General features: G+C 35.9%; 1 pseudogene; it reads right to left on the reverse strand.

Moving 5' to 3' along the window:
* Positions 1–4,945: 4,945 nt before the first annotated feature.
* On the reverse strand, positions 4,946–9,676 carry LOC114617738 (annotated as a pseudogene).
* Positions 9,677–10,228: the final 552 nt, after the last annotated feature.

Genomic DNA, 10,228 nt, shown 5'->3' on the forward strand with positions numbered 1-10,228 from the left:
ATGGTATTGCTGGGTCTCTAGGTAGAATTATTTCAAATTTTCTGAGGAACCACCAGGTTGTTTTCCAAAGTGGTCCTAACAACTTGCAGTTCCATCAGCAGTGGAAAGTGTTCCTCTTTCTCCACACCCTCATCAGAATCTTGTGTTGCTTGAGTTTTTGAACTTAGCCATTCTGACTGGTGTAAGGTGGAATCTCAGGGTCATTTTGATTTGTATTTCCCTGATGACTAAGGAAGTTAAACATTTCTATACGTGCTTTTCACCGATTTGAGGTTTTTCTATTGAGAATACTTTATTTAACTCTGTAAGTTATTTTTTATTTGGTTTATTTGGTTTTCTGGAGTCTAACTTCTTGAGTTCTTTTGTATATTTTGGATATTAGCTCTCTATAGGACATAGGGTTGGTAAAGATGTTTTCCCAATCTTCACATTGCCATTTAGTCTTATTGACAGTGTCCTTTGCCTCATAGAAGCTTTTTAGTTTCATGAGGTCTCATTTGTCAATTGTTGAATTTATAACCTGAGCCACTGATCTTCTGTTCAGAAAAAAATTCCCCTGTGCCAACTTGTTCAAGGCTCTTTCCCACTTTCTCTTCTATTCGATTCAGCATAACGAGTTTTATGTGAAGGTCCTTGATCCACGTGGACTTGAGCTTTGTAACAGGAGATAAAAATGTATCTATTTGCATTCATCTACATGCAGACCACCAGTTAGACCAGCACTATTTGTTGAAAATTATGTCGTTTTTCAACTGTATTGTTTAGCTTCTTTGTCAAAGATCAAGCGATCATACTTAATTACTATGTCGTCAATTCTATTCCATTGATCTACTTGTCTGTCTCTGTACCAATACCATGCGATCTTTTATCACTATTGCCTTTAATACAATTTGAGGTCAAGGATGGTGATATCTCCCAAAAGTTCTTTTATTATAGAGAATAGTTTTTGCTATCCTGAATTTTTCTTTTTCCAGATGAAGTTGAGAATTGCTCTTTCTATCTCTGTGAAGAATTGAGTTGAAATTTTGGTGGGGATTGCATTGAAGCTGTAAATTGATTTTGGTAAGATGGCCATTTTTACTATGTTAACTCTACTGATCCATGAGCATGAGAGAACTTTCCATCTTCTGACGTTGTCTTCAATCTCTTTCTTCAGAAACTTGAAGTTCTTGTATAATAGATCTTTCTCTTGCTTGGTTAGAATTTTTTCAAGATACTTTATATTATTTGTGACTATTTTGAATGTGGTTTATCCTTTGTGTAGATGAAGGTAACTTATTTTATGAGTTCATTTTATATCCAGACTTTGCTGAAGTTGTTGATCAGGTGTAAGAGTTCTGTGGGAGAATTTCTGGGGTTGCTCATGTATAGTATCACATCATCTGCAAATAGTAATACCTTGACGTTTTCATTGCCATTTTTTTTTATCACTTTGACCTCCCTTTTCTCTAATTACTCTAGCTAGAACTTCTTGTACTATACTGAATAAATAGCAAGAGAATGAGCAGCCTTGTCTTATACCTGATTTTAGTAGGATTGTTTCAGGTTTTTCACAATTTAATTTGATGTTGACTGTTGGTTTGCTGTATATTGGTTTTACTATGTTTAAGTGTGTGCCTTGATTTCCTAATCATTTCAGGACTTTTAACATGAAGTGGTGTTGTATTTTGTCGAAGGCTTTTTCAGCATCTAAAGAGATGATCATGTGACTTTTTTCTTTGAGTTTGTTTATATTGTGGATTACATTGATGGATTTTGGTATATTGAACTGTCTCTGCATCCTTGGGATGAAGCCTACATGATCGTGGTGAACTGTCATTTTGTTGTGTCCTGGATTTGGTTTGTGAGATTTTTATTATGTAATTTTGCACTGATACTCATAAGTAAAAATGGTTTGAAGTTCTCTTCTTTTGATGGGTATTTGTATGATTTAACTATCAATATAACTTGGCTTCTTATAATGAATTAGGTAGTGTTCCTACTGTTTCTATTTTATGGACAAGTTTGAGAACTATTAGTATTAGATCTTCTTTGAAGATCTGATAGAAATCTGCCTGAAACTATCTGAAACTATCTGGCCCTGAGCTTTTTTTTTTTTTTTTTTTTTTTTTTGGTTGGGAGAATTTTAATGGCTGCTTCTATTTCTTTAGGGGTTATTTAGATAATTTATCTGGAACTGATTTAACTTTGGATTCTGGTATCTGTCTAGAAAATCAACTATTTCATCTAGATTTTCTAGTTTTGTTGAGTATAGGCTTTTGTAGTAAAATCTGATGATTTTTTTTTAATTTCCTCAGTTTCTTTTGTTATCCCTTCCTTTTAATTTCTGATTTTGTTAATTTGGATACTGTCTCTGCATCCTATATTAGTTTGGCTAAGAATTTATCTATCTTATTGATTTCTCAAAGAATCAGCTCTTAGTTTTGTTGGTTCTTTGTATGGTTCTCTTTGTTTCTAAATGGTTGATTTCAGCTCTTAGTTTCATTATTTCCTGCTGTCTACTCACTTTGCGTGTATTTGCTTCTTTTGTTCTTGAATGTTCAGATGTGATGTTAAGTTTCTAGTGTAGGATCTCTCCAATTTCTTTTTGAAGGTACTCAGTGCTATGAATTTTCGTCCTAGCATTGCTTACATTGCCTTCTATAACTTTGGGTATGCTATAACTTCATTTTCACTAAGTTCTAGAAAGTCTTTGATTTCTTTCTTTATTTCTACCCTGACAAAGTTATAGTTGAGTAGAAAATAATTCAGTTTCCATGAATATGTAAGCTTTTTCTTGTTTTTGTTGTTATTGAAGACCAGCCTTAGTCCGTGGTGATCTGGTAGAATGCATGGGATTATTTCAATCGTCTTGTATCTGTTGAGGCTTGTTTTGTGTCTGATTATTTGGTCAATTTGGGGGGAAGGTATCATGAGATGGTGAGAAGAAGGTATCTTCTTTATTTTAAGGTAAAATATTCTGCAGATATCTACTAAATCCATTTGGTTTATAACTTCTGTTAGTTCCACTGTGTCTTTGTTTAGTTTCTGTTTCCATATTCTGTCCATTGGTGACAATGGGGTGTTGAAGTCTCCCACTATTATTGGGTGAGGCTCAATGTGCATTTTGAGTTTTAGTAAAGTTTTATTTACAAATGTGTGTACCCTTGCATTTTGGGCATAGGTGTTGAGAATTGAGAGTTCATCTTGGTGGATTTTTCCTTTGATAAGTAATAAGTGTCCTTCCCCATCTTCTTTGATAACTTTTGGTTGAAAGTCTATTTTATTGGATATAAAAATGGCTACTACTGCTTGTTTCTTGGTACCACTTGCTTGGAAAAAATTTTCAATCCTATTATTCTGAGGTAGTGCCTGTCTTTGTCATTGGTGTGTGTTTCCTGTACGTAATAAAATGCTGGATCCTGTTTATGTATCCAGTCCATTAGCCTGTCTTTTTATTGGGGAACTGAGTCCATTTATGTTTAGAGGTATTAAAGACCAGTGATTGGTGGTTCCTGTTACTTTTGTTCCTACTAGTGGTATTGTTTGTGTGGTTCTCTTTTTTAGGGTTTGTGGTAAGATGATTAATTTCTTGGTTTTTCATGGGTGCAGTTTCCCTTTTTATGTAGGAGTTTTCCTTCTATTATCCTCTGTAGGGCTGGATTAGTGAAAAGATATTGTTTAAATTTGCTTTTGTCATGGAATATCTTGTTTTTTCCATCTATGGTGATTGAGAGTTTTACTAGGTTTAGTAGCCTGGGTTGAAATTTTTATTCCTTTAGGGTCTCTATGACATCCGTCCAAGATCTTCTGTCTTTTAGAGACTCTGTTGAGAAGTCTCATGTAATTTCTATAGGTGTGTCTTTATATGTTACTTTGCCTTTTCCCCTTACCACTACTAATATTCTTTCTTTCTTCTGTACATTTAGTGTTTTGATTCTTTTGTGATTGGAGAAATTTCCCTTCTGAGTGAATCTTTTTGATGTTCTGTAGGCTTTTTGTACATTTATGACTCTCTTTCTTTAGGTTAGGGAAATTTTCTTCTATGATTTTTGTTGAAGATATTTCCTGGCCCTTTTTATTGGGAATCTTCTATCTCTTCTATTCCTATTATCCTTATGTTTGGTACTTACACTGTGTATCTTCTATGACTGATATTCTGTCTTCAGTCTCTTGTATTCTGTATTCTGTTGTTTGTACTTGCATCTGTAGCTCCCAATCTCTTTCCTAGGTTTTCCATCTCCAGGGTTGCCTCCTTTTGTTATTTCTTTGTTGTTTCTATTTCCATTTTTAGATCTTGGATGCTTTTGTTCAATTCCTTTACCTATTTGATTGTATTTTCTGTATTTTTTAAAGAAATTCATGTGCTTGCTCTTTAAGGACTTCTACATGTTTACTTGTACTCTCCTGTATCACTTTAAGAGAGTTATTTATGTCCTCCTTAAGGTCTGCTATCATCTACAAGTGACAGGACTTTAGGTTGGAGTTTGTTTTTCAGGTATGTTAGAGTATGCAAGGCTTGCTGTGGTGGGAGAACTGTGTTCTGATGGTACCAAGTGGCATTGGTTTCTGTTGCTTCTTGTACTTGTCCCTTGCCATCCCGTTATCTTACATGTTAACTGGCCTTGCTGTCTCTGACTGTATCCTGTCCCTTCTGTGAGCTCCTGAGAAGTCAACCTCTCTCTGGGTATGGCATGGGGTCTGGAGTGCAGGTTCTGCCATGGGTCATGTTATGGACTGGAAGGAAGTTGTGTCTCTGGATGGGCAGGAGAGATAGGCCCTGTCTCCACTAGGCCTCTTGGGAGTCCCAGTTAGGCCAGATTTTTGGGAGAGGTGTGTTTCTCCTGTGAGCCTGGTTGTGTTGGAGGTCCTGAGTGTCAAGCTGTCTCTGTGTGTAGGAGGGAGTCTGGAGTGCCAGTTCTGCCCTGGGCAGAGTTGTGGGACAGAAGGAAGTTGTGTCTTCTCTTTACAGATACGACTGGTTGGCGTTATCTCCTGTTGCTCCTGTGTCCCATCGTTCTTCTCCAAGTCGTGGGGATTCTCTCCTCCTGTAATGTTTTTAATACATCTATCTTATGAAATTCTTATATCAAGTTAAATGTATTTATCTTCCTTAACAAATGGGATTTGTTTATTTTTTTGGTAAAAGCATAACACTTGTAGCTTCTTGAGTACATAGCAAATATACATTTTTTACACTTATTGACTATGCAATAGATGTAGTAGCTAGCATTATTTATTATGTATTGTTTACTCTGTTTTCATTTTAAAATTAGGCATTGTTGTATGTATAAGCCCACTACAGACTGAGTTTTGTGTGTTGAGCTGTATAAGGCAGTGATCTTGGACTTGATGATTGTACTGTAGTCATACTATGTATGATATATGATTTGCAGTTTAGTTTATGGGAGGGTCTTTTAGGTATGTGGCTGTGGATGTCTCTGTTTGGCTGGCTCAGTGTTCATATACTGATTGAATACATATTTCCATTTTTTCCCAGGGGATGTTGCATATAAGTTGAGTACAGAATGAAAATAGAAATTGACAGCGTCTCTAATTCTCTTCCTTTGCTTGCACTGTGTCTGAAGCTAAGTCAGAAGTGACATCTTTAGGCTTTCTCTTCTTTCCTACATATTATACAGACAGGAGAGCCCAGGGCATGAAAAGACTTGTAGGCGCTAAGTCCAACGAACGAACATCTAAGAACAATGTTAAAAGCATCCCATTTTCTTAAGTTCCTTACAAGTCTATAATTTGCTTTTGTTTGTTTGGTTGATGTATTATTTGCTCCAATTCAATTTTGCTACAGGAAATAGCAAAAATAAAATCTTCTACTAATTGTTTTTGAAAAAAAAATTATTTCTGGGTCAAAAAGCTTTCTGTAGTTACTAAGCTCCTCGTCAGATCAAAAGACAATGACCTTTTGACTGGTGCCTTGTGAGGAAACTATAAACATTTCAGGAAATTGCAGTTTCCTGAGAAAGAAGCTATAGAGTGGTCTGGGCTCCCTTCTCGCTGCTCTGCAGGCCTTTATTTGGTTGGTTTCCCTTATGTTGGTTTCCAAGGCTACAGTGAGGTTGGCGATGAAGGAGAATATGTCAGGTTAAAATGCCAGAAGCTCAATGCTCAAAATAAAGTTTAGCATTTTCTTTGATAATAATTTTCCATGAGGCTGTAAGCCTTTTGTTAAATTCCAGTTATACAAATGTTTATTCTATCCATTTATACAGAATTCTTTCTATGTGTTTGATATTATTGACCTATTTTTTTTTGTTTTTCCTTAGGCATGGAAGATCTTTGGTTATTATTTGTGCACACACACACACACACACACACACACACACACACACATTGAGAGAGAGAGAGAGAGAGAGAGAGAGAGAGAGAGAGAGAGAGAGAGAATATTGGAAAATTATTATTGTTATTTTGGCTATCCTTTTTGATAAATTTATACATTGGAGTTTTTTTCAGCATTTTTAAAACAATGAAGTCTACGGTGTGATTTCATATCATAGCTACTTACTTATAATTAACCATAACATGGTATACACAGATCTAATCAAATCCACCCACTTTCCCCCCCACTACAATTCTCATTTCAAAGGCATAAATTTCTATGAACATGTTGCATTCATCTTACTGTGCCTGGCCTATTTTGCTAACAGCCATTACTAGCTTCATCCACAGCATCACAAAAGATAGGATTTTAATATGATTTCATTGAGACTTACCATGTTTTCTTTGTGTTATTTATTTACATTCCAAACCCTGCCCCTACTCCCAGTTTCTCCCTAATAGAGTCCCTTTCCCCATCTGCCATCGCTCTTCCCATTTTCCTCTGAGAGGGTGCCCCCTGGGGATCCCTACATGTATACAAGGAAGTATGAGCATATACACTCTTCATGTCCCCTAGTACTTCTTTTAATATCATGTCTTCTTCCTTCTTTACCTTTTCTCTTTAGCTCTTTATTTCTTTCACTTTTTGATAACCTATTAAGTACAGTTAGTGGGCCATCCTCTGCAGTGTTGATGCAGCATATATCCTTAAAGAATAATTTTCCTTTCCCGAGCAGCTGTCATGGGCTAAGAATGCTTATGGGATGGGACTAACAGAACATTTTTTCTCATCTCTGGTAGAATTTTAGCTAGGGAGAACTGATGTAGGTCTTGTGTGTGCAATCACAGCTGCTGGGATTTCATTAGTGAAATAGCCATTTCGGGTCCAGAAGACAGCATTTTATAGCACCACTCTCCCACTTCTGGCTCTCATATTCCTTTTGCCTTCTCTTAGAAGATGTTCACTGAGGTGTTTTGAAGAATGGAGAAGATATACAAAGAGTTCTTTCTAAGAGTGAGCATTCAGACTCTTATTCTCAGCAATTTGGTCAGGTCTGCATCTCTGGACTGACAGAGGCATGTCGAAGCATATTGCAAAAGAAACTTTTCTGTCTAAGGTAGAGAGAAACCTAAAACATGGGTCTGATCTGGGCTGCTCCTACCATATATTCTTAATCATTTGATAATACATTAGTCAATTATACTTTTTGTATATAGCATTACATTAAATATGGTAGTATAGACATAACCTATAATCTTTTCCTTTGGAAAAATTCTCTTCGGGTATTGGATTTTCTGAGCCATGTGGTACCTCCCCATTTTGTCTCTTAAGAAGTCTGTGTCTGGTTCACTAATAGTTGTGATCATTCATACCATACCACCTGAGCACCAGCTCACCTTCCTCTCCACTCTCACCAGCTTTTTTCTTGTTTTGTTGATTATTACCATTTTTACAGGGATAAAGAGATATTTCAGGTTTTGATTTGTGTTTCTTTGCATATCAGTTGTACTAGTTAAGGAGAAAACTTTTTCATGTGCCTGTGGTCCATTCATAAGTCTGCTTTTGAGAAATGTTTATCTAAGTGTACTGCTTATTCTTTAATCAGTTATTTTATATTTTATTAAGTTTTTAGAATGCTTTACAAATTAAATGAATTAAGCTCTTTACCTGATTCATCCGACTTATACATATATATGTATATATGTATATGTGTGTGTGTGTTTGTATATATGTGTCTATATATGTAGATGTATAGACATATACACACGTGCACACACACACACACACACATACACACAAACTAGGGCTTTGTTCTGTTGCTGTACAGAATCACTACAGTTGGTTTTCTATTGTCTTTTGTTTCAATATTTTAAGATTTTCTGTAAAGGAGCCTTTCCTATTCCAATGTGCTGAAATATTTTCTTCAAAGAGCTTAGCAATTTCAGGTGTGACATTTAAAATTTACATCTATTTTGAGTTAACTTGTATAAGTGACAAAAGACTCTAATTGTCCTTCATGAAGGTAAGTTTTCAGTTCTACTTTTTTTTTTTTTTAGAAGTTGGAAGTTGTCCTTTCTCAAATGTATGCCCTTGGCACCTTTGTGAATATCTATGAGTTGTAGATGTGAGTTTACTTCTGGTAGTCTACAATTTTCCTGTTCTTTATGCCTGCTTTTATACCAGTAACAAGCTGTTTTTTATGAAACATGTTTGTAGCATGGTTTGAACTTAAGTAATGCATTTTTCTCCTTCTATAATATTTTTGATTTATGTAGCTTTCAAATTGTTATCTGAGATTATATTGTTCTATGTAAATGTATCAGTTTTCTAGTTATGTGAAGGACATTGGTAATTTCCTATGGACTACAATTATTTCTTGAACTTTAGGAATAGTGTAGATATTCAAATGACATTATTATTCTAACTGTGAACATTGGCGTTCATTCCATCGCTTATCTTTTCTTAGTCAGTATTTCATAAGTTTTTTTTTTATATACTTAATTTCTTTGGTTAAATTTGCTTCTAAGAATTTTGTGCAATATTATAAATAAAATAACTTTAATTGTGGTCTAGGTAACTGGTGACTAGTTCTGTTCGTCAATGTTATGATCCATTTGCAATTGTGAGTGCATGTGTGTGTGTTTGTGTGTATTTGTGCTTGCCTGTACTTCTTCGTGCAGTATGAAAGCAATATCTTTCTGGCATATTTTGCAGTTTAACTTTTAGCTTTTATGTGGTCTTTGTTTTGTGTTGGTTTGTTTGTTTTGTTTTTGTTTTTTGCTTTCTTTTTTGGATTTTTTTTTTTACTTTATCTGCATTTATTTTATGCTGAATGTATTCCCGTGTCATGAGTTTTTGTTTCTTCAGTTTCTTCTGGGATATCTTTTTCTTCTATGGAACCTCCTCTTCCAGGTTTCTAACAATCTGTCCCTTCTCAGTGAGATCTCACGTATGGGTTAATCTGGCCATGAACCCTGTAGGTTCGTGGGCGCATCTTAAGTGCCTTGTTCACCTGGAAATGTTCAATGACTAGAGAATTTATGTCTAAACCTTAAGTTCAGCATTACTTTCTGTGTTTTTAAGCATGTGCAGCAAAACTTCAGCACTCATTTTTGGCTACTATCCCTGTATCCAGCCCCACTGTTTGACCTGGGCACACCTACCATTATACCGACGGAATGGCACACGTTGCTTCTTTAAAGTGACATCCTTCAGATACTTGGTAGTTTTCTGGATATGCATCATACTCTTGATGGTCTGGGCAGTTTCTCGGGTGTTCTTAAGGTGAACACGAAGGTTTGAACCTCTTGATTTGCATGCTTTTGTGGAGTTTTCTGGGTCAAGAGAGTAGCGAACCATGTTCACGGTCACCTCTGGCCACTTACAGGAAGAGCTTATGTATTCTTTGTAACAGGGACCAAGATCTTAGCACATCTCCATGGTAAAAGTATCATTCATATTGTAACACTCAGCGCACAGACAGCACTAGTATGTCAACCCAGAGCATGGTTTTATGATTAAAATCTCATCCTGAGAAAGCCTTAGAGCTACACTGGAATCTTGATTACCCAGGGTAGTTGCTGACCAGGTAATAAATATTTTCTATTAGCTTAAAGCCATGTCTGAACAGTATTTTCTGGTGAATACCCTACACTATATTAGGAGGCCCCACTAAGGTCCCAAAAGCAGACCTCAATATACTACTCAGAGCCCATTGAGTAAAAAAAAAAAAAAAAAAAAAAAAAGTATAGTGGTCAGGAGACTCCCAGGGAGTATACAGTTTGAGATGTTCCAGATCCCCAGGACTCCATTTGATCAATCACTGCTTAATGCTTCAGAGGGGTCTACCTCAAAGGAAAACAAATAACAGTTTCCTGTCACCTGCTTAGATAAGTAAGCTTAAAGCACCTT

This window comes from Grammomys surdaster, unplaced genomic scaffold (assembly GCF_004785775.1).
Source record: "Grammomys surdaster isolate TR1022 unplaced genomic scaffold, NIH_TR_1.0 138, whole genome shotgun sequence".
In the NCBI taxonomy this organism is placed as follows: Eukaryota; Metazoa; Chordata; class Mammalia; order Rodentia; family Muridae; genus Grammomys; species Grammomys surdaster.